We start from the raw sequence: 22,677 nt of genomic DNA on the forward strand, positions 1-22,677 counted from the left end.
CTGCTGCAGAGTTGAAAAGACTTGGTATTAAGTTAATTCAAGCTTCGTAATTATTAAATGTAGATACAAATCAGGTCACTTCGTTTGAGATACAGTTTCTTGAAATTAGGTTCAAATTGAATGGACTCTGTGAAAATAATGTTTAAATGGCATCCCTAGCCGCCAACAATTTTACATTTTAGTTCAACTATTTAGTCATAACATTACTGAGAAGGATTCCAAAAGGACAGGAGAAGGAGGAAGAAATGAATCAAATAATGACTGATATTCTTGATATATGAATAGATCTTTTGAAACATGCTCTCTCCTGAAAATGATGTGACCAATCTTCTGTTTACCATTTGACTACAACACTACTTCAGAATGACTTCCATTGAACTAAGTTCAGGCTTAAATTTGAATTTAATTTTAAGATAGGCTTTTCATCAATTTACGTATGTAACATGATATCACACTAAGCCCTTGTGTTTCTTCATGAGTATGAAGGGCTCACAATGTAGGCATATTTTTTCATGACTGTGTTTGGAAGGGCTTTTTCATGAATAATTTTTTTTTAAAAATCTGCATTACCTGATGGTGTGAAGTACTGGTGTAAACATAGCAGTATTGAATGGAACTTGATGTACCTCATGGGCCATTTATTTGGATTTAGCATTTTACCAGATTTTAAATAGGATTTAAACTTGTAGAACTATCTCATTGATCCTTATAGCCAATGCCAATTATGCTAAACTTGATGAATGCCAACTGAACACCAAATAAAGTAAACCTCAAGAATTTGCAAATATTGAAGGTAGATCTGAACAAATATAGATAGGATGTAACTATACCCAACAATTGGAATTGGTGTCCATTGTAGAACAAAGTTGTTATTGGGGACAATGAAAACTACTTCCTCAAATGATGCAAAATGTCAATGGAAATGTCAACAATGCTGTTAGAATAACACTGAATGGAACTGAACCCAGTAGATGTCATTAACTGGATATTTGTCCTTTGGTATGTGGTCTTGCCTCCTTGGACAATATTAACAATTAACTACAAGGAGTAGATGGTCTAAACTGGAGAGTCATACTTACCAAGAATTAGAAAGGTGACGTCTGCCCGCCCCAGGAGAAAGAGCCTTCGGCCAGTCAGCAGGAGATTTCAAACCATTTCTCCGATACGAAGGGCACTGGGATAAGCTGCCGTTCAGATGGGGGTGTTCTGCAGTGAGCAGAGAAATGGGCTTGCACGTGCTTGCACGTAATACACATCAGGCAGGCCTAGTCAGGCCTGCTACAAGCTAAGCTTGAAAGAAAAAGTCTGTGTAAAGTGGCACTTTATCAAATTATTAGAACATCGACCTCTAACTTAAATGAAAAAGAATATTTTAGGCATTTTAAACTCGCTGTTATTTTGATCAAGATCCCCAAAATTTGGTACATTAACAACTACAGTTACAATTGAAAGAAAAATTAAGTCCTTTTTTATATAATCAGTTCATGGAATTGATTAAAAATTGATAGGCTGACACCCTTAATAACAACAAATAGCAAACATTAATTACTCAGTTAAAATTGGGTCAGTTTTTTCCTTAAAACCTTCAAACACATTTAATCAATGATTAAGCTTGCATCAAAGCAGGTTAGAATGTCTGTATATTGTGGGTAAACTAGGGTTGGTTATTGCTTTATTCATTAATTATTTAAAACTAGGCACATATGTTTGGTTCATCTGATAAAATGCATTCTTCCCTTGGGTGACTGGGCTAACTCAAGTTAGTTGTACAGTAGTGGTTTGACTTCTCTTCACCACCACATGTAAGGCTAGCCTAAGTGAGAGCCCAGGAAGATGAGCTTGGCATCCAGTGTACTGACAGTATCTCACATACAATGCTAGATAACGTCTTTTTCACTATATATGAAGGAAATAATTCCCAAAAGAGGTAGCTATATTTTTTTAAATGCAAATATTCTAATTCTCAAGAGTGTTAACTGCAACTAGTTCACAAACTTCATATATGAGAAGCAGGTTATCTAGTTATAATAGTTATACATTAGTCATAGAAAATAAAGGTTGCAATGTCTTGCCAACATGAGCAGTTTGTCAAGAATGACTGCAGCTCTAAACACTGACTGGGAGTATCTATCAAAGGATACCCCTGAAACACCAGTGCTTCCAGGATAAGACCCAAATACACAAATGCTATTCTTTCTTCACCTTTAATTATTACTTGGGCAACTATTGAAAATCAGATGGCTGCATAGTTTTTCCCTCACCGAGGCTCAGCTTTTCCCACTCCGCTCCTGAAGGCATTGACTCTGGGGCATTTGATCAAGTGATCTTTGCTCATCTATTAGCCAAGTCTGATCGTAATATGTCCACATTAATAAGGACAGTGAAATAACCATCAGAAAAGGAAAGTGTGAGTAATGTTTCCCATCTCTTTCCTTGCAAGAAAACCCATTCCCCAACTTTATAGTTTCTGAGTATGTTTCCCAGTTGAGATAATCTGATCAGTGTTTATAAGATTGGGAATTCCTGCTGTGTCCACCTCAGGGATTCTGAATGTCTGGAAATGCTTAACTATTTTGACAACTATTTTGATGTACTTAAAGACATATAACAATGAAATATTGACTTAACATCACCATAAAAACAGATCAGAGTTGAGCTCGTGGCAAAACGTAATAGGTTATCAGATCTTTTTAATTATGGAAGCTTGAAGTTTTTCTTTGACGTAAATTATTTAATATTTTCAATTCTATTCAGGTTTTCCTTTGAATTTGGCCCCTATTGGCAACATATTGAAAAAGCACAATGGCCTATCCAAGTTAAATAGCCAAATGAGAGATAAGAATATATAAGAACAAGATAACAAATATAAATGATGAATATATACCAAAACATTAAAGGACAGGAGCAACAAAAACTGTGATGATTGGTTGGTCATGAAAACAGAAATGTCATTCTGAATTAAAGGAATTCTCTACTCATCCAAATAAGCTTGAATCTATTAAATTGATCTCTCCAATGAGATCAACAAAAAGGTTAATGGAAAAGAAAATCATAGTTAACGGTGGAAGGAATGAGGAAATCTTTATCAGTGGTTAAGTGAATTTAGAAGGAAAAAAATATATATACAGTCTGTACAAGTGCAGCCAGTGACAGATTTATGGATTTTATGTTATTTTAATGTTATATTTCATTTTAAATGTGAATATATAATAATATTTTATAAACTTAAATTAAATATACATATAATCTGTGTGCATACATTATATTAGTGTGTTATATTCTACAAATACCAATATATAAATTTATATAATAAATAACATTTATAAATCTGTCAATTGGTTCTGTGTACAGACTAACTAAGGAAAAGGCATTAATCTAGTTAACGTCCAAATAAAAAAATTGAATGGCAGGTGTAATAACACTAGTACTAAGTTTGAGGAAGGTATTATCTTACACAGATTTTAAATCTTGAAGTTCTCGGGGAGATACAGTCCCTACAATCTCCCAGGTCCATATTTATAATTTTGTGATTGTTCTCACAGACCAGAAGGAATATTTTTCCATCTTTCAAAAATGGTGTCAAAAAAGGCTCAGTTACCTTGATCTTAGTAATCTGACATTAAGGATGGAAGATATAATTCCTTTGTAGGAGGGCTACATTAACATTAGCCTCATACCGTGATGGTCATGCCTTAGGTTTTCATTTCATTATTTGAAGTTCCAAAGATAGAATTTGAAAGGACCCCAAGAGCAATCGTATACTTCATGTTCTGTGAGAATTTAAATGCAGTTCTGGATAAAGACTTATCTTCAAGTTTGAAGGCGCTGAATATAATGTCAATATATTGAGTTGAATGGAGAAATGCTGACAGGACATGGGCAAGACATAGTTGTGGACAGAGACAGACACCAGTGGTGCACCACATAAATGAACTTTCCAGATTTTATTTAATCAATTTGTTTTGCCTCCCACAGCATGTTATAGAATCTTAGTGTCATAGAGTCTTACAGCAAGGAAGCAGTCTCTTTCGCAATTCTTTCTTGGATACCAAGGTCAAGAAAACACACCAGAGCCCCTGCTCCCTCAGAAGGCTAAATATATTCATCAGGCCAATGTGATTCTCACCAATGTGAGGCACCCTAGAAAGCATTTGATCAAGATTAGATTACATTAGATTATGAGGACACTCAGTCCTCGTTTATTGTCATTTAGAAATGCATGCATTAAAAATTGATACAACATTCCTCCAGAATGATATCACAAGAAAACACAGGACAAACCAAGACTAAGACTGACAAAACCACATAACTATAACATATAGTTACAACAGTGCAAAGCAATACCACAATTTGATGAAGAGCAGACCATGGGCACAGTAAAAGAAAGTCTCAAAATCCTGATAGCCTCATCATCTCACGCAGGCGGCAGAAGGGAGAAACTCTTCCTGCCATGAACCTCCAAGCGCTGCAAACTTGCCGATGCAGCACCATTGGAAGCACCGGACCGCAGAGGACTCTGAGTCTGCCCGAAAACTTCAAGCCTTCAACCAGCCCCTCCGACACAGCCTCTCCGAGCACCATCCTCTGCTGAGCGCTTCGACCCCGCCCCGGCCGCTGAGCAACAAGCAAAGCCGAGGACTCATGGCCTTCTCCTCTGGAGATTCTGGACCACAGAGTAGCAGCAGCAGAAAAAGCAGGCATTTCAGAAGTTTCACGAGATGTTCCTCCGTGCTCTCACGTCTGTCTCCATCAAATCAGGATTGTGCACGGCACCCCACCTGACAAATAACAGACATCACCACCAGAGTGGCCGTTGCGAGCTGCGTCATGCCGCCATCTTCTCCTCACGCATCACAACATGAGATATGAACTACTTTGCCCAGGTCTACAAGAAATTGCAGAGTTGTGGACAAACCCAGTTCATCAGAAACACTAGCCTGCCCTCCTGTGCTTCTGCCTACCCTTCCTAGTGCCTCAGGAAAGCCAACAGAATAATCAAGGACACCTCCCACCCCAGTAATTTTCTCTCCTCCCCCACCCACTGGGCAGAAGATAGAGAAACTTGAGAACATGTACCGCCAAGCTCAAGGACAGCTTCTACCATGCTCCTACAAGAATCTTGCATTGACATTTTTTATGATAACGATGAATTCTTATTTCTCACTCTTTCTCATCGTGGCCCGTGTACTTTGTAACTGCACACCTCTTCCTCTATAACTGTAACACCATCTTCTGCATTCTGCTTTTCTTCTCCATTCTCCAATGTACTTACAGTATGGAACAATCTAGCTGGATGGTATGCAGATAAAACCACTCACTCCATTTCAGTACATGACACTAAATAAACCAACTATCAATTCATCCTACAATAATCCCATTTTTAAGTCTCTCTACACACTCAAACTGTATCACTCTATACCAGGATCACTGCACAATGACCCAATTAACATACTAACCCACATGCCTTTGGGATATGAGAGAAAACTGAAGCTCATAGAAAAATCCCAAGTGCCCGGTGTGGGGATTGAACCTGCATCTCTGGTGCTGTAAGATAGTGGCTCTTCTAGCTGTTTAAAGTGAGCTGGAAGGTAATCAACTCACAGGGCATCAAAATTTGGTATGCAGTTGTGTGAGACTCTGTATTTGCCATTTTCCATTAGTTTTTACAAATGGAACTGCAAATTATTTAGTTAATATGAAAAATAAAAGAAAAGTAAACATATATTGGAAATGTTATTAATCAGGCATTGCATTTACAATCCCACATAAGCCTTCATTGGGAAGAGAAGGGAGATAAGTAACGAGAAGAGCGAACAAACAGAAATTAATTCAAGTCCACAGAGATATGTTCTGCTCTATGCAAAGCTTTGTGGAGGTAAATTTGGAAAAGCTATTCCACTGATCAGTGAATAAGTAAAATATCCAGAATATTATCAAAAGAATGTAGAGAAAAATCTGACAACTCTCAGGCTTTGAACTAACCCAGCTGCAGAAGCAAGAACTAATGAACCAATGTAGATTTTTTTTAAAAAAATGAACAGAAAAATAAAAAAAAACATGAACAAAACAAAGGAAGGAGTCTTGGCTAGAATTTATGGTACACATATTAGACTAAACTGGTGGAGAATCAGACAGCAGTGACCATTTAGGCATGGCAGACCATTGGCCAGAGTTATGGTGGGAAATCCTGTGGCGGGAAGTAATGAGGTCCAGTATTTGGAGCTGAGAATCCAGAACATTAGGGGAAATCAAGGGAATGAGTAGCTGGGAGAGTTGAAAGAATAGGAGGCTGGGAAATTTGGGAAAGTCAGGGGAACGGGTGACAGGTAGTGATAGTACCATTGGCTAAGTGGGAAAGCGGGAATGTTGGAGGAATCGGTTGCATTAAAGAGTAGAAAAATTGGGGATGTAGGGGGAAGAAGTCCTGGAATATTGGTTGGTTAAGGGCATGGGTGCTGGGAACACTGGGGGAATTGGGTGAATAGGAGACCAGGAATGTTTGGAGGAACTGGAGGACAGTGATATCTGCATATTAGGTTGGGATGGAATTCCTTATGGCAGGGAGGGAGGAGAATGGAACTGTGAAGACAAGAATTGCAATTGTAGAGTGGCTGGGGAAAGAGCCTGAATATCACGGATTGATGGGCTAGGGGTCATTTCAATGCAGGTACAGGAGCCTATCCGATAATGAGGCTAAGCCTTTCAAGATACCCCATTCACAACAACTGTATGAAAAACAATTTGTTCCCAGGAGATTTCAATGATAATGTCTATTGGATGTTGAGTTGGGAGGTTGAGGTGGAAGAGGTAAAGGGCTGAAGAAGAAGAATTTGATAGGGGAGGGCTGTGGTCTATGGACAAAAAAAGGAAAGAGGAGGGGAACTATAGGGAGGAGATAGGCAGGTGTGAGGAAAGAACTGGGAGAGGATAACAAAAATGTGCAATAGAAAAAGTTGTTGATGCCATTAGATGCAGGCTAACTACGTGGGGTTGCTCCCCCAACTTGAATTTGGCCTCTCCACTTTCCATGGGGATCACTCTACCAGACTCCCTTGTCCCTTCCCACTGATCTCCCTCCCAGCACTTATCCGTGCAAGTGCTACAGCTGCTGTTACACAACATCCCCCCACCACCATCCAGGAACTGAAACAGTCCTTCAAGGTCAGATGAGACTTCACCTGCAAGTCTGTTGGGGTCATCTATTGTATGTGGTGCTACTGGTGTGGCCTCCTCAACATCAGCGAGACCCAACATAGATCTGGGTACCACTTTGTTGAATGCCTTCACTCTGTCTGCCACAAAAGGCAGGATCTCCCAGTGGCTACCCATTTCATCTTCCCATTCCTATTCTAACATGTCTGCCCAAGGCTTCCTCTATGCCACGAAGGGGCAAAACTCTGGTTGAAGGAGCAACGCCTCGTATGCTACATGGGTCAACTCTAACTTGATAGCATGATCATTGATTTCTCCCTCCACCCTCTCTCTCTCTCTCTTTTTCCATTCTCCATTCTAGTTACCTTTTCGCTTCTTCTCTTTTTCTCACCTGTATATCACCTCCCTCTGATACCCCTCCCTCCTTTCTTTCTTTCTTCTATGGTCCAACTGTCCTTTCCAATTAGATCCCTTCTTCTTCAGCCCTTTACCTTTTCCTCCTATCCTCTACCAGCTTCTTACTTCATCCACCCTCTCCCACTAACCCACCTTCCCTTCACTCGGTCTCACCGATCACTTGCTGGCTAAAACTTCTTCCACTGCCCCTACTTCTTAGTCTCACTTCTGTCCCTTTCCTTCCCTGTCCTGATGAAGGGTCGTGGCCCGAAACGTTAGCTGTTTATTCCCGCCCATAGATGCTGCCTGACCAGCTGACTTCCTCCAGCATTGTGTGTGTGTGTGGGTTGCTCAAGATTTACAGCATCTGTAAAATCTCATGTTTTTGATTTGCTTATTCAGTCACATTTATGGCCCAAGTATAGCTATAACGGTAGTTTAGGAGAGACATGAAAATCCAATGCAAGCAGACAGATTTCACAAACAGCAACGTGAGGATGACTTGATAATCGTTTTTTCATTGAAGAAAATGTTTTGACTGCAGGGTACAAAGATGTCTCCTGCTGTTTCTTCAAACAGAGGCATTAGCTTCTTCTATCTACCTGAAAGGACAGGCCGTCTTCAATTTAATACAGCAATCAACAAGGTTTAAGAAATCTTTGTGTGCACTTAACTGAAGTGTAATTATAAGCTGTCAGTAAAACACAACTAGTTCTAAAATAAAGTCACAACATATGACAAAAGGGCTCAGGTGAATGGGAATAAGATATAACAATTTTTTGTGACTTCTTGAACTCAAGTAAATGGAATCGACCTTCTCTCATTGGAAGAAATAATTCATTTACCTATTAAATTTAACATCAAACTTTTCCCCCTATGAGTGGTAAATAGTAAAGAAAGATTATTCCCCAAACAAATATATAATTATCTATTAACCTAACTACACTTAGAATGAGTGTTCCTTCCTCTCAAACACAGTCAATATATCAGAAATGCACATTGATACCATCTTCATAGGTGGTAACTAATGGTATGTTACGACACTTAAGCAGTGACTTCATTCATCAGGGCTGGCATCTAATTGGCATAATTTTCAACTGACATTAAAAAGAATAAAAGTCTTTGCAATTCTGTTAGATGTACCCTCACTGTCAATTCTGATATATCTATTTGGAAGTTATTACTTGTTCTTGGACAGAAGATTGCTGTTCCACTTCTTTCCTGCAGAGATATTGATTTTAAATTAAAGCTTAAAGGAGTATTCCCATTATTCTCGAGGTCCAGAATGCCTTCACCAATTCTGTAGATGTTTTCTCCCACCCTATGGAGCTGCCTCCAACTTAATGCCCTGCTTCTGAGAGTGGCAGAGATGGAAACTCACTATCTATAACATTCTCATTTCCTATGTGTGATCCCCTTGGAAGGAGGTGGGGGGAATGGTGTGGTAGGATTGAGTGACCATGAATTCAAAACTTTGAGTGATTGCACCATTGTATGTTTTAAAGTCATGGTTATTTGGCCAAGTCGAGGCAAAACATCAAACACCTATCAGATGACATTCAGTTTGTCCCTGATGACTCTTACCAATTTTTCTAGATGCAACACAGTAACTATCCTCTCTAAATGCATCAAAGGTTGGTATAGCAACCACTTTGCTCAAGAAACTGCAGAGAGTAGTGAACACAGACCATGCCAACCTCCAGTTCTACTCCCCTGCTACTTCATGAAAACAGCCAACATAATCGACAACAACTTCCACCACAGTCATTCTTTCTTCTCCCCTCTCCTATTATGCAGAGGATACAAAAACTTGAAATCATGTATCAGCAGGGTCAAGGACCACTTCTATCCTACTGTTATCAGACTCTTGAAATCTAAAAGTGAATTCTTGATCTCCCAACCTACCTCATTATAGCCCTTGCCCTTTACTTGGTTATTTGCACTGCACATTCTTTGTGCTACAACATTGGAACCTCTTGACCATATCTGTATGCTTTTATTCAGTGAATTGCTGCTATGTGATCAGCTGATTAGATATTTGCAGTAACAAGCAAGTATACAGGTGTACCTAATAAAGTGGCTACTTCACAATATTGCTTAAATATTGTGAAGGTCTCTGCCTCTACCACAGACTCAGGCAGCACGTTTCTGATTGCAACTACTTGAGAAGTAAAACTTTTCTTCTCAATTTCCCAAGTCAAGAGTATAATTGAGTAGCTGAGGTAAAAGAATGAAGAGGGGACCAACAGCCTAACTTATAAACAAGACTTACAATTTTGTTTGACAAAATTATCATTATCAAGTGTATAAATGGTTGGAATCTTCACTCTGAAGAGAGCTTAGGAACATTATAAAATGGATCAGAGATCTGAAGAGAACCTGATGGAACAAATGGCTATTATGGGAGCTATGAATAGGAATGAGTTTTGATACACAGTATATATTTGTCAATTTCACAGCAGATGCTAGTGTTCACTCAGCAGATGTAACTTACAAATTCAGAATTCCAGTGATGTTCCCATTCTAAGCAATAAGGTGTTTGAGGATTTTGTCTCATCTGGATTTTAATTGATAGACTCAACATGTTAATTAGTCTGCTTAAGCATGCTTTGCATAAGAGTGAGTTTCAATGCAGGAACTGTAAAAACACCAGTTAAAGATTCCACTGCATGTTCTGGACTATGCCTTTCATCTAAAAGCATAGTACAACTTTCAAAATTATGGGGCAATGGAGAATCCGTTGTAAGAACTTGGTAGATCAAGTCATTGTCAATGTTTTATTGAACCTCTCCATCAGAACTCTGTAACATCAGCAAATCCTTGCACCCACCCATTCCCCCCAATCTCACTGATGCTTGATTTGTTGGGTTACTCGTTACCTGTGGTCTCTGGTGTCTCCTTTTCAAGTTGAGGTTTGGTTCACTGTATATACTACGGTAGATACAACAAATGCAAATGCAAACCCCAGCTAATGAAAAAACATTTCTCAGTCAGATACATAATCCTTTCACCCCACTGCATCCTGTAGAAGCATACTGCTCTGTCTAATATTGTCAATGTAAGACTGAATATGCAAATTATTGCAACGTCTCAAATTTCTGGTAAGCAACCATTGCAAGCAATAGTCTGTTACTTCCCTTTGGACTTGGAGACAATCCAATGTGGCAGAACCGAGATGAGGCACAGCAATAGGCCCATCGTCAAGAACGAAGAAGACCTGAGGTTCGATCGATTTAAGTGCTAGGCTGAATCAGAAAGGTCGGGTGCAGGCCGAGTCAAGGCAGCAGGGTCCAGGCCCCAGAATGGATGGAGGTGATTGAACCCGATGTTTGGGCGACGATTTAAGCACTGTGTTGAATCAGAAAGGTTGGGCACTGGCTGAATCAAGGATTTAGGCCCCAGAGTGTATCGAGGCGAGTAAATGCCAAGTTTGGCGATGATTTTGTCAGGGTGTCGGGGCCTGAGACAAGGATGGGCTAGTTCAGCACATTTCCCCAAGACGTTTACTCAGTTCTACATTGAACTAATGGTCGGACTCTCAGGTCAAAACACTATTTGCTTGCGTTTATTGTTTACATGATTTGTTTCTTTTTCTGCACATTGGGTGTTGGGCGGGCTTTTTTTTATGAATTCTTTTGGGTTTCTTCGTTTCGTGGCCACCCTTTAGGAGTCAGAAGAGTCGAAAATTCACAGTCTCTATTTACATGAAACGCTGAACGTGGTTTTTACGAAAATATCCCTCCTATATAACCTCACTCAAATATAACAAACATCTCCTATGCAATGCTAGTTTAGCATGCATTTTAAAGCTCAGGAAAAACATTAGCCAATTTATTTTTTTTTAAGTTTAATTTTGTGGTAAAAATTTTGTTTTGACAGTGTTGGTGTTATAGTTTTAAGAAATGTGGAGAAGCTCCTTGAATTATAATGAGAGTTTGAGCAGGAGCGACTTTATTTCTCCTAGTTTATCAATCAATTTATATTTGCCAGCAAAAGATAACCTTTCCTGAAATTGTCAAATCAACAGATGACTCATATGGATGGCAAACTTAGTGCTGCCCAAGTGAGCAAAAGGCTGGTGTGTCTGATAAATGGCTCAGCACAAAATATGAAAAAATACATTTTCATCTTATTCTAAAAGGGTTTAAATAAATCTTCTCCTTTAATCTAGAATTACATTTTTAAGTTTAATGGCCATGAAACAGTAAATACTGGATGGAAGTAGACTGACAGTTTTGCTGCCGGATTCTTGATGTCTAGTCTATCCACAGGCTGTTATGTATCACCACAGCATTGTCCAAGATAAACCGTGAAATTGGGGAATTAAGCATAATATTTATAAAGCTAAGCAGAGTTGGTATGTCAAGGTTGAACGCTGAAAGATTAATGCATATGTGACAAATATATCTTCCGCACCTCACCATAGAATACCATAAAACTGTAGGTGACAAAAGCAGAAGGTAGTTCGGGGTATAAAAGTAGAAAGAGCAGGAGTGGAGTGGAATAAATAAAAATGAGAGCACTTGTAACAGAGTATGGTTAGTAAGTGGACATATGGAATCTATTTGTAAGAGGGGTTGAGAGATACGGTCATTATCTGTCTGATCAACAGATGTGAGGGTGTCGTTCTGTAAGTTTGTGGCGTGTGTAACAAACTGTATGCTGCATACATTTTATGTTGTGAAGTAAGGGTAAAGTGTACTTGAGGATTTCCCAGCAGTATCTCTCCCACTTACTTTTGGTAGTATTGGCGCTATGGTCATAAGAAATGGCGAGTAGCTTACTTCTTTAGACCCAGTCACTCAGTTTAGGACTTGAGATGCTTTAGTGAAAGTTTCCACCAACAAACACCCAGCCCATTCACCATCCCACCGCATTCACTCCATCACCAGTGGAGATCATTCTAAATGGCTGCATCACCATCTGCCATGGGGAGTGGAGGGGGGAACGGGGGTGGCTACTGCACAGACACACAGCCAAGGAAACCAAGCGGTTGCATATATTTATATATAGCTACTGTCATTCAAAGTTTTATTTTTATGTATTGCATTGTACTGCTGCTCCAGAAACAACAAATTTCACGACATATGCCAGTGATATTAAACCCGATTCTGATTCTGATCACTTATACAATGCCATCTAAAAAATACATTTAACTGGACCACTCCTACAGCATCAGCACAATGATGATGATATCGAATACAGCATACTGTAGGACTAGCACCGTTTACAGGTTCCTCTCCAGATACACGCCATTCTGACTCAGACGTGTATTACTGTTCGTCCTTCGTCATTGGCCTTTACCAAAAACATTGTACAGGTAGGTTTACTGCAGCAGATACAGACGTTCAAGTAGGTATTCATCAACTACCTGCCCTCTCATGGATAATTAGGATTCAGCCATGCATACTCGTCTTAGCAGTAATGCTATAATGCCATAATATGTTATATCTGAGATATTGGAGCAAATGAAAACAAAACATTTAATCCGCATGAGATTAAGGCGTATCTTAAAGGTAGAAAGATAAATAAGGAATTGGAGGGTTTTTTAGGAAGTGAGCACCAGAACTTAAAACCCCAGGAGCTGAAAGTACAGATAGAATCATGAAGCTGATAAGGGTGATGTGAATAAAGAAGTCAAACTGTATGCAAGAACTTGAAAGGATTGAAGGATCAGAGTAGCTTATGGAGACAGAGAGAGATGAGGGCACAGACAGAAATAGAAACAAGGACAAGATGCTTAAAATTGAGGCTTTAGCGGAAAAGGAATTAATGTAGGAGAGTGAGCACATGACTCCTGGCCTTTTGGAAGAGTTCAAACTGATGTAGGGTAAAACAATGGAGACCGGCTGGGACAGCGCAGAGATATTCAAATCCAGAAGGAATACATGTGAAAGTGGTAAGAAGCTGAGGAACCAGCGAGCTAAGTTGCAGACGATCACCAGAAAGTGGAGGCAGTTCATCCTCACCCTACCAGCTAGGAATGGAAGATCCTTACTTATAAATGTGAAAGGAGGTCATTCTGTCCAATGGGCGTGTGCTATCCACCAGCACAGCAATCCCCCCCCAACCCCCAACTGTCCTTCATATGTCCATCAACTTCCCTTAAAATGCCCTGCAGTGTGACGACATAAAAGAGCAATTGACAGTACTTATTAACCCACCAGGACATCTCAGGGAGACGGAGAATCTACGCAAATATGGAATGTCCTCATGACTACGGAGTGAATGTGCACAACATATAGAAAGGGCAATTGAGATTCTGATCAAACCCGGGTTGCTGAAACCGTGAATCAGTCACCCTATTATGTTATCTTCACCATACTAGTCATGGAACAGTGCTTCAGTTGGGAAGCAATCAGAATGTCAATAGACAATAGACAATAGACAATAGGTGCAGGAGTAGGCCATTCAGCCCTTTGAGCCAGCACCATCATTCACTGTGATCATGGCTGATCATCCACAATCAGTATCCAGTTCCTGCCTTATCCCCATATCCCTTCACTCTGCTATCTAATAGACAATAGACAATAGGTGCAGGAGTAGGCCAGTCAGCCCTTCATGTCCTCATGTCTATTTGGGAAACTGCTCTGTTCTTCCAGTACTGAGTGTCAGACAAGCAGGGAGAAACTAACAATCTACTGTACAAGCTCAGTAGGTCGAGCGGCATCTGTGGGGAGAAAGGAATTGTCGACGGTATAGGCTGAAACCATGTATCAGAACCTGGTTCACTCCTCATGCAGGGCTTCAGCCCGAAATATTGACAATTCTTTTCCTCTCATAGGTGCCATTTAAGTCCCTCCAGCAGTTTTCCGCATCTGCAACCTCTTCTGTCTATAAGCCGAGACAGCACTTTCACTCTGACTGCCTTTGGTTAGCAAGGGAAAAGTATTGATACACAAAAAGTGTAGATACTGCAAGTAACACAGAAAGCACAGAAGTCAATGAGTCATGCAGTATCTATGAAGGGAAATGAACAGTCCCATCACCGAGACCAAGAAATAGAGAGGAGATAGCCCAAAGAAAAAGGTGAAGGGAAGGTGTGGATTAAGAGCTGGTGGATGAAGGGTAGATCTAGGTGAGGGTGATGAGCAGATGGAGGAGGGGAGGGTGGGAATGACGTCAAACGATGGGAGGTGACAGATGGAAATGACTAAGGGTTGAAGATGATGGAATCTGTTAACGAAGAAAGTTGGAGCATAGAATAAATTTGAATAAATTCCTTAGGGTCCAGGAAGCTCAGGTAATCTACCATCTCATAACTGCTTTGTAGCATTAAATTTGATAGATAACCCATTATTAGTTAGCGAGAGGAAATCTGTAAAATCATCACTGACAACGCCTGAAATAACGCTGGCAGAGGCTGAGAGAAGAACAAGGAGATGCTGGGAAGGGAAAATGTGGTGGGGGGGAGGTGGGTGTATGGTGCAAATATGCCATAAAATGCATGCTTTCATTTGGGATATTAATTACATCATTATGCAGTCAGATTACTGCACAGCAAAAAAAGTAGAATAAGATATTGCTTTTGGTTTATTATTAATACATGTACTGAGGTACAGTGAAAAACTTTGCAAGCCATCCATACAAATCATTTTAAAAACAAGTATATTGGGGTGTTACAAGGGAAAAACAATAGCAGAATGAGAATACAATTTTATAATTACATTTAAAGAGAAAGCTCATTGCAGGTTGACAAGGATGCAGAAGGCCAGTGATAGAATTGAAGGGACAAGAGGGGGAGGTGTTGCATTGCTTGTCAGAAAAAATATTACAGCGGTGCTCTGGCAGGATAGATTAGAGGGCTCGTCTAGAGAGGCTATTTGGGTGGAATTGAGGAATGGGAAAGGTGTAGTAACACTTATAGGGGTTTATTATAGACCACCAAATGGGGAGCAAGAACTGGAGGAGCAAATTTGTAAGGAGATAGCAGATAATTGTAGCAAGAACAAGGTTGTGATTGTGGGAGATTTTAATTTTCCACACATAGACTGGGAAGCCCAAACTGTAAAAGGGCTGGATGGTTTGGAGTTTGTAAAATGTGTACAGGATAGTTTTATGCAGTAATACATAAAGGTACCAACTAGAGAAGGGGCAGTGTTGGATCTCCTTTAGGGAATGAGATAGGTCAGGTGACGGAGGTTTGTGTTGGGGAGCACTTTGGGTCCAGTGATCACAATGACATTAGTTTCAATATAATTATGGAGAAGGATAGGTCTGGACCCAGGCTTGAGATTTTTGATTGGAGAAAGGCTGACTTTAAGGAGATGCAAAAGGATTTAGAAGGAGTGGATTGGGACAATTTGTTTAATGGGAAGGATGTAATAGAGAAATGGAAGTCATTTAAAGGTGAAATTTTGAGGGTACGGAATCTTTAAGTTCCTGTTAGTTTGAAAGAAAAGGTTAAAAGTTTGAGAGAGCCATAGTTTTCAAGGGATACTGGAAACTTGGTTCAGAAAAAGAGAGATATCTACAATAAATATAGGCAGCATGGAGTAAATGAGGTGCTCTAGGAATATAAAGAATGTAAAAAGAATCTTAAGAAAGAAATTAGAAAAGCTAAAAGAAGATACGAGGTTACTTTGACAAGTAAGGTGAAAATGAATCCAAAGTGTTTCTACAGTTATACTAATAGCAAAAGGACAGTGAGGGATCAAAGTGGTCCCTTAGAGAATCAGAGTGGACGGCTATGTGTGCAGCCAAAGGAGATGGGGGAGGTTTTAAACAATTTCTTATCTTCGGTATTCACTAAGGGGAAGGATATTGAATTATGTGAGGTAAGGGAAACAGGTAGGGAAGTTATGGAAACTATGATGATTAAAGAAGAACAAGTACTGGCGCTTTTAAGGAATATAAAAGTGGATATGTCTCCGGGTCCTGAGAGGATATTCCCTAGGACATTGAGGAAGTTAGTGTGGAAATAGCTGGGGCTCTAGCAGAAATATTTCAAATGTCATTAGAAACGGGGATGGTGCCAGAGGATTAGCGTATTGCTTATATTGTTCCATTGTATAAAAAGGGTTCTAAGAGTAAACCTAGCAATTATTTGCCTGTGAGTTTGACGTCAGTGATGGGTAAATTGATGGAAAGTATTCTTAGAGATGGTATATATAATTATCTGGATAGACAGGGTCTGATTAGGAACAGTCAACATGGATTTGTGCGTGGAAAGTCATGTTTGACAATTCTTAATAAATTTTTTGAAGAGGTTACTAGGAAAGTTGACGAGGGTAAAGCGGTGGATGTTGTCTATATAGACTTCAGTAAGGCCTTTGACAAGGTTCCACACGGAAGGTTAGTTAGGAAGGTTCAATCGTTAGGTATTAATATTGAAGTAGTAAAATGGATTCAACAGTGGCTGGATGGGAGACACCAGAATGTAGCGGTGGATAACTGTTTGTCAGATTGGAGGCCAGTGACTAGTGGTGTGCCTCATGGATCTGTACTGGGTCCAATGTTGTTTGTCATATACATTAATGATCTGGATAATGGGCTGGTAAATTGGATTAGTAAGTATGCAGATGATACTAAGATAGGTGGCGTTGTGGACAATGAAGTAGGTTTTCAAAGCTTGCGGAGAGATTTAGGTCAGTTAGAAGAGTGGGCTGAAAGATGGCAGATGGAGTTTAATGCTGATAAATGTGAGGTGCTACATTTTGGTAGGACTAATCAAAATAGGACATACATGGTAAATGGTAGGGCATTGAAGAATGCGGTAGAACAGCGGGATCTAGGAATAATGGTGCATAGTTCTCTGAAGGTAGAATCTCATGTGGATAGGGTGGTGAAGAAAGCTTTTGGTATGCTGGCCTTTATAAATCAGAGCATTGAGTATAGGAGTTGGGATGTAATTTTGAAATTGTAGAAGGCATTGGTGAGGCTGAATTTGGAGTATTGTGTATAGTTCTGGTCACCGAATTATAGGAAAGATGTCAACAAAACAGAAAGAGTACAGAGAAGATTTACTAGAATGTTACCCGGGTTTCATCACCTATGTTACAGGGAAAGGTTGAACAAGTTGGGTCTTTATTCTTTGGAGCGTAGAAGGTTGAGGGCGGACTTAATAGAGGTATTTAAAATTATGAGGAGGATAGATAGAGTTGACGTGGATACGCTTTTTCTACTGAGAGTAGGGGAGATTCAAACAAGAGGACATGAGTTGAGAGTTAAAGGGCAAAAGTTTAGAGGTTACATGAGGAGGAACTTCTTTACTCAGAGAGGGGTATCTGTGTGGAACGAGCTCCCAGCAGAAGTGTTTGAGGCATGTTCGATGTTCTCATTTAAAGTTAAATTAATTAGGTATATGGACAGGAAAGGAATGGAGGGTTATGAGCTGAGTTCAGGTCGGTGGGACTAGGTGAGAGTAAGCGTTCAGCATGGACTAGAAGGGCCGAGATGGCCAGTTTCTGTGCTGTAATTGTTATATGGCTATATGGTTATATGAGGTAGAGTGTGAGGCCATGAGCTCATCCTTAGGAGAGATGCACTCAAGAGCTTTATAAGAGTAGGATAGAAGCTATCCTTAAGTTTGGTGATGAGTGTTTTCCTGCTTCCGTATCTTCTGCCCAGTCTAAGCAGGGGAAAGAGAATGTCCAAGGTGGGAGGGGTTTTTGATTAAGATGGCTGCTTTTCTGAGACAGTGAGATGTTTAGACTAAATCCAAAGAGGGGAGACTGGTTTTCATGATGAATTGCACTCTGTCAATTCTCTGCCATGTCTTGCAGTCTTGGGTAGAGATGGTGCCGTTCCAAGCTGTGATGCACTCAAATAGGATGTTTACAATGATGCATCTATAAAAAAACGGTTTGAGTCAACAGGGACATGCTGAATTTCCTTAGCCTTCTGAGGATCTAGTGGTGTTGGTGTACTTTCTTAGTCATAACATCTACATGGTTGGGCAAGGACAAGTGTAATGCCCTGGTTCATATTTTTACTGTCATGCAATATGTATTTCATTTAGCTGTTCTGTAAGAGCAGTCTGCCTGTTTTCAGCTTGTTTAAGTTATTGTTGAAGATAAAGGATAAGGAGAAATATGTGCCATCTCTGGTGAGGGACACTAAAGTTGGGCTTGGGGGCTTTTGTTCGGCTGGAGATGAAGAGAAAAGACACTGGAGAGAGGAGGTCACAGGATATGACCCAGATGGGACTGTGATTCGATGAAGCCAGGGGCAAGATCAATTGAGGATCAGTGAATATGATGAAACTTTGGGCTCCAACTTGTACACATTTGATTGTTTAATTAAAATGGAACCTTTTCTTTGTGTTTTTCTTTACTAACCCTTTGGTTAAGTTAAGATTAATAACCTGGCAGTTTCACAAGCCATTGGTGATGTTTATATCTTGGAAAATGAAGCTCTCAACCATCTCCACCTCAGCACTATTGACACATACATGGGCATCTGCTTTGCCCCACTTCCTGAAGTCAATGACCAGCTATATTGTTTTTTTGACAGTAACTACCCATTAGTGGTAGGGAAGTTATTGGAGAGGATTCTGAAGGAAAGGATTTGTGCACAATTAGAAAGGCATGGCCTGCTTATGACTGGTCAGCATGCTTTTGTGCAGGGCAGGTCATGCCTTACAAACTTAAGAGGTGACAAAGGGGCTTGATATATGAAAGGCAGTGGTAGATAAGGGTCTCAATATAGATTAGCTCCAGGAATCTTTGGCATCAGTAAAAGCTCCCTGGAAAAAGCACTATTTCACGTATATGATTGAACTTTTAAGGTTACAGCCAAGTTTCTAAACATGCATAAAGTACAACCAACAGGGGATATCGAAAGAACCGCAACATTTAGATTGCTTTCCTTATCTGTGTAGATACTAAAGGGCAGGATAAAGCTCTTCTGTTGAACGGCCATTATTTGAAGTACTGTGCATGGAGAACTTGTACAATTACACTCCCACGCATTGTTACACTTCATGTTATAGCAGTAGGATATTGCCACTGCTTGCTGAAGGCTTCACACTTTAGATAAGGGTCCCTCATCATTGATTCATTCAGAAGATAAAACTGCAGCAAATCTAGAAAACAGACAGTAGCAGTAGCAGACTGTTATCCAGGCTGGAGCTACGTGACCCGTGGCCTTCAATAAGGATTGGTGCTCGGACCTCCATTGCTTGTGATATACAGTGCACTAATAATTTGGATGAAAATGTAGACTGGTTGATTTCCAAGTTGTTGATGACACCAAGATAATGGAGGGATGTGGATCAAATACAGATATGGACAGAGAGGTGGCAGGTCAAGTTTAATCTGGTCAGGTTTGAGGTGATGCACTCTGGGAGATCAAATCAAAGGAGAAAATTTACAGGTAATGGTAGATCTCTTAGTAGCATTGAGGTACAGAGAGGTCTTGAGATCTCGATCCATAGTCACTGAAAATGTTTACTCAAGTAGGTAAGGTGGAAAAGAATGTGTATAACACTCTTGCCTTCATAGGTAGGGGTGCTGAGTGTATGGGTAGGGATGCCATGGTGCAGCTTATGTAAAACTTTAGTCAGATGATACTTAGAGTATTGCATGCTGTTCTGGTTGCCTCGTTGTTGGAAGTGGAGATTATGGAGAGGGTGCAGTGAAGCTTTACTAACATACTCTTGGATTAGAAGGTATCATCGATAAAGAATAGTTGGACAAGTTTGGGTTGTTCTTCCTGGAGCATTGACAGCTAAGAGAATACCTGAAAGAGTATTTTAAGGTTAGGAGAGGCAAACATAGGATAGACTGGCAGAACCTTTTCTCCAGGGTAGAAATATCAAACACCAGAGGAATGCTTTTAGGTTAGAGTTTACCAGGGTAGAAGTGGAATCAGGCAGTTTGTTGATACTTAAGAAGCTTTTAGTTAGACACATGACTATGAGGAAAATGAAAGGATATGGATGATAGATAGGAGGAGAACATTTGGTATAAATTGGCATCAATAATGGCACAACATTGGCCTACTTTGTATGGTATTGCTCATGTTTGAACTAATTCCATTTATCACCATTTGGTCTGCAATCTTTCAGAAAAAAAACGAGATAAAGGACAGTTGAACCTCATTTCAGGCCAAAACACTGTACTGAAATGAAGACATTTTTGGAGGATATACAGCAGCCAGTCTGCACACAGCAATGTCCCCCCAGATTAGCAAATTGATAAAGATGAGATAATTGTCTAACTGGGGTCCACTGAGGGATAAGTACCAGGGACATGTTTGGGGTAAATTTCCTGCTTGTTTTCCTAATTATGGAATTAAAAGTTCGAAGGCTCCTAAAGGTGTAGGTGTGTGCAAGTTCACCATTTCAGCTGCAACACCGTGACTGACATTTCTGCCACTAAAAGTGTCAGATTAAATAGTTACTATCCAGTCTTTGAACACATAATCTTCAGGGACAATCAACAACATTCCCAACTGAATGACAGTTTGTATGAATAACACATACTATGTCCTTCAGCATTTCCATTCTCTATTGAAATTTCTCTTGACCATTTAAGATCTCTCAACATTGGGAACATATGCCAATATGTATTTCTCAGTAATTTAGTAGATTTTAAGGTTGTTCTACTTTTCACCTAGGAGACTGTAGAGGTAGAATATACAAAAGTACAGCAGAGCACCAGGCCCTTTTGCCCAAGATATTAGACCAAACTAATTAAACCAGTAATTGAAATGCCTAACTAACCTAATGCATTTTCAAAGTTCAAAGTAAATTTATTATCAAAGGATATATTCAGTATGTCACCATATACAACCTGCAGATATATTTTGTTGTGGGCATACTCAATAAATCCATTATAGAATAACAATCATAACATAATCAATGAAAGTCTGCACTAACTTGGGTGTTCAACCAGTATGCAAAAAACTTCCAACTGTGCAAATACAAAAGAAAGGAATAATAATAAATAAATAAGTAAGCTATAAATATCAAGAACATGAGGTGAAGAATCCTTGAAAGTGTGTCTTTAGGTTATGAGAACACTTCAAAGACGGGCATGTGAGGTTCAGTGAAGTTATCCCCTTTGGTTCAAGAGCCTGATGGTTGAGGGGTTATAATGGCTCCTGAACCGGGTGGTGTCAATCCCGAGGCTCCTGCACATTCTCCATGATGGCAGCAGTGAGAAGAGAGCATGCCCTGGGTGGTAAGGGTCCCTTCTGATGATGCGGATTTCCTGAGACAATGTTTGATGTAGATGTGCTCAATGGTTGGGAGAGTTTTACCTGTGATGGACTGGGCTGAATCCAACACTTTTTGTAGGATTTTCTGTTCTAGGGCATTAGTCTTTCTATACCAGGCTATGATGCAGTCAGTCAATATACATTCCATTACACAGCTATAGAAGTTTTTTTCAAAATTTTAGATGTCCTGCCAAGTCTTCACAAATACCTAAGGAAGTAGAGGTGCAGCTGCACTTTCTCTGTAATTGCCTTTATGTACCGAGCCCAGGACAGGTCCTCTGAAATAATAAAACCAAGGAATTGAAAGCTGCTGACTGATCCTCCAATGAGGACTGGCTCATGGACCTCTGGTTACCTTCTCTTGAAGTCTATAATCAGTTCCTTGGTCTTGTTCACACAGTGTGGCACCACTATGCCAGATTTACCCTTCTATTTGCTGATTCATCACCATCTTTGATTCAGCCAATGACAGTGGCGTCATCAGTAAACTTGAATATGGCTTTGGAGCTGTGCTTAGGCACACATCATAAATGTAAAGCGCGGAGGGATATGGACATTGTGCTTACACAATGTCCATATCCTTCCATTCTCTGCACATTCATGTGCCTATCTAATAATCTCTTAAATACTTCTATCATATTTGCTAACAGCACCATCCTTTGCAGCATATTCCAAGCTTCCACCACTCTCTGTGTAAAAATCTTGCCCTGGACATCTCTTTCGAATTTACCCCTTCTCACCTTAAAAGCATGTTGTCTAGTATTGGACTTTTTGTCCTTGGGGAAACAGTATTGGCTGTCTACTCTATCTATGCCTTTCATAATCTTGTAGGCCTTTATCGGAAGTCCCCTCAGCCTTCCCCATTCCAGAGAGAACTAGCCAAGTCTGCCCAACCTCTTCTTATAACACATGCCCTCTAAAGCCTGATTTATACTTCTGCATCAACGCAACGCCGTAAGTACTGTG

The 22,677-nt window shown here is 40.0% G+C and overlaps 1 protein-coding gene across 3 annotated transcripts in view; it reads right to left on the bottom strand.

Moving 5' to 3' along the window:
- Window positions 1–22,677, bottom strand: part of ajap1 (adherens junctions associated protein 1) — a 332,378-nt gene that overhangs the window by 24,348 nt on the left and 285,353 nt on the right. For 2 of the 3 annotated variants that reach the window (XR_010016088.1, XR_010016087.1), the window contains exon 5: window positions 1,080–1,206. The exons of the other annotated variant lie outside the window; for it this stretch is intronic. The gene's annotated coding sequence lies outside the window, so the exon portion shown is untranslated. The remainder of the gene's footprint in view (window positions 1–1,079; window positions 1,207–22,677) is intronic. 3 annotated transcript variants of the gene reach the window in all.

Source organism: Mobula hypostoma, chromosome 25 (assembly GCF_963921235.1).
Source record: "Mobula hypostoma chromosome 25, sMobHyp1.1, whole genome shotgun sequence".
Lineage (NCBI taxonomy): Eukaryota > Metazoa > Chordata > Chondrichthyes > Myliobatiformes > Myliobatidae > Mobula > Mobula hypostoma.